Source organism: Myotis lucifugus, unplaced genomic scaffold, assembly GCF_000147115.1.
Source record: "Myotis lucifugus unplaced genomic scaffold, Myoluc2.0 scaffold_94, whole genome shotgun sequence".
Classification (NCBI taxonomy): Eukaryota; Metazoa; Chordata; class Mammalia; order Chiroptera; family Vespertilionidae; genus Myotis; species Myotis lucifugus.
Genome location: NW_005871142.1, coordinates 3762888 through 3765998, shown reverse-complemented (window position 1 = coordinate 3765998; position 3111 = coordinate 3762888).

Below are 3111 nucleotides of genomic sequence, written 5' to 3'. Positions count from 1 at the left end.
GCCCTAAGCACCCCACGCGTTTCTCCCTCCTCTTCCCCAGGCCCTATTGGAGCCCGGAGTCCCCTGCAAGGAGGTCTGCAGGAAAACGTCCCTTGGTCCCCCCCCTCCTCCCGCCCCCCTCCTACATTCCAGAAGGAGGAGGTGGAATCTGAACTTCTTCCAACTAGGGCGAAGCCCCTGCGGGCTGTTCTCCCCGGGTCGCTCCCTATCTTGCTCCAGGAAGCCCCAGGCTGCACCGATGGTCTCTCGCCTTCTACCCGGCGGCAGAGGAGTCCAGCCAGTAGCTCCCCCAACCCCAACCCCACCCCACGCAGGAACCGCAGGCCTAGCATTTGGGCAAGGACCCCAGCTGGACTCCAGCGGTCCAGAGCCAGTGACCTCCTTCCATCCTGGAAACCCGCGCAGAGACTGTGGAGGCAGGGGCGGGAGGCGGTGGAATGGGACTTGTGGGGGGAGGAGTTAGCTCCTACAGAGTGGACAGGCAAGAAAGCCCACCCAACAGTTTTGATCCCCTCATTGCTTTTTTCGTGCGACCCACAACGAGGACAAGCGGCAAAATGCCCCATCCAGGTCACCGGGAATCGCAGCCTGTGTGGGGTCTGGTGACCCACGGCCTCGCCTGCCCCTTCCACTTGCAGATGCCATTTCTGCACAATCTATGTAATCGCTGTCAGGAGTATAGATGGCGGAGAACTAGGCTGGGAAGTGGCTTCCGAGGCCACCAGCAGGATAGCAATCATGGGGGGAGCGAGCCCAGGCAGAGGTGCTGGGAGTGGCTGGAGATCTCTGAGCAGCACCCTGCCCCGCCCCCCACCGCCCCCTGAACACTCGGCGCTGGGAACCCCTCCTTCCAACAATGCACACTGGCAGGGCCTGGGGTTGGAAGGGTGGGGGTTCCTGGTGCCTCCCCAATTCACAGCCTTTAGGAAGTCCTTGAGACCGGACTAACCGCAGAGGCACTGTCCCCCAGGGATGGGAGGTGGAGGAGTGTGGGGGAGGAGTGGGCAGCAGCGGTGGTCAATCCCTGGGAAAGATGGAAACTCCAGAAAGAGCCAAGGGGTGGGTGGGGCTCTCTCTCAGATCCTCAGAAGTTCCCAAAGCTCTGCATCCATCGCAGGTGTGTGTGTGTGTGTGTGTGTGTGTGTGTATGTGTGTGTGCGCACGCGCGCGCCCTCCCACTCTTGATGTCTTGGAACAATCATGTCCCTCCCCCAACCTCACAGGATTAGTTAAGGAACTGAGGTGGCTCCTGCCATCAGCTTTATCACAAGCGTGGCCAAGGGCAGACCACCCACTGCCTGCGCTGGCTGGGCCCAAGCGTCGAAACCCAAACCCACTGACTAAACCCCTCCATGCACCCAGAGGTCACAGTTCTCTGGGACCTGGTTTCCCTTCTCGCCTGGGACGCGTCCTTAAGGACCGAGTGGAAGAGGGATTGGGATCCTGTCCGACTAGCCAAGCTCCTACAGGCTGGTCCAGACCCCGAAGCGCCCTGTCCCTCCTTCACAGGGGGCCCTGGGGCCAGTCAAGAAGGTTTTGACCTGCAGGAGTGGCCATAAGGAGCTTCGGGCGGCGAGTCACCCTGGGTTGTGGGCGGGACACAATGAGGTGCCCGGAGTCCGGGCCGCCCCGCCAGGCTTGTCCAGCAGGGGGCAGTGCGGCTCCAAACGCGGAGGGCAGGGCTCCTCTGAGCTGGCGGGGCTGAGGCCACAGGGACAAGCCAGGTTCCGGAACCGCGGAGTTCACTCCAACGCTGGGTCCAGAGGCAATCCCGGGGTGGGGGTGGGGGGCAAGGGCGGGGGCGCCGTGAAAGGCTCGAGCGTTTTAACTCCGACAGCCCCGGCCCGTTTCCTTAGGCCGCCGGGCCCTGCCCAAGGCTGGGATTTGTGGTTCTTATTATTGGGAAGCTCGCTCTTGGCCCTGAGCGCGGATCACAGTAGCCCGGGAGGCTGCGCTCCGCCTGGGAAAGCCGCGGGCGCCCCCCGCCTGCGCCGCCCGCGGTCAGGGCGCAGGAGCTGGGGGAGCCCCGCCTCGCCCCAGCAGGGGAGCCCCCGGCGGCCTGGACTCTAATTGTGGGAAAACTGGATGCCCCGGGGAAGGTTCCACTTGTGGAGCGAGGACTCAGATTTCTCCTACACTTCCCGGGCCTCCCAGGGCGCCCGCCCCCGCCATTCCCGACGAGGCTGGAAAACTGCAGGGAATCTTCGCGGCATTCTGTCTGGGGAACCCTAAGCGGGCAGGGAGTAGGTTTGGGTCTTTGGGGAAGCAACCGTGATTATGAATTTGCAGCTGGGTTTGGGGGAGAGGAAGCTGTCTCTATGGACGCGTCCTTCCCACCGCAAAGCCGGAGCCACGGACTAGGGGGCGGGGCGCTTTGCTTGGGGAGGGGGTGACCTGCTGTTGTTCCCTTAGTGAACCTTAAGCGACCGGGCGCCCGAGCTGTTGGGGCTTCTCCAGGCCAGTAGATTGGCTGCCGCCTTGGCTGCTTGGTAAACTCAAAGTCCTTTGGAGACAGGGAGTGGGGAGACCGAGACGCTAAAACCGAGGTGGAGCCCTAACCAGTTTGGCTTAGTGGATAGAGCATCGGCCTGCGGACTTAAGGGTCCCGGTTCGATTCTGGTCAAGGGCATGTACCTTAGTTGCGGGCACATCCCCAGTGGGGAGTGTGCAGGAGGCAGCTGATTGGTGTTTCTCTCTCATCTATGTTTCTGACTCTCTATCCCTCTCCCTTCCTCTCTGTAAAAAATCAATAAAATATATTTTTTTAAAAAAATAAAATAAAACCGAGGTGGAGGGAAGAGGAAGGAAGTAAATATGGGCAGGGGTTCCAGGTAGACAGACGCGGGGCAGAGGGGATTTCCCCACCCAGCCCCTCCCTGTCACCCCGATAACGCCGAGGTCAGGGCCCTGGGACAGGCTCCTCTCAAAGCCAGGCGCCGCCCAGTTCCCTGCGTTTGGAGGGAAAGGATCCATCCGGCACTGCCTGTAAAATAACCGTTTATTTCATATTTTTAAAAACTCCAGTGATAAATGTCCGTTACCGATGGTCAGCATAAAGTGCCAATCGCAATACAACGCCCTAACCCTAGCCGGCGGCTCGCTCCCGGTGGC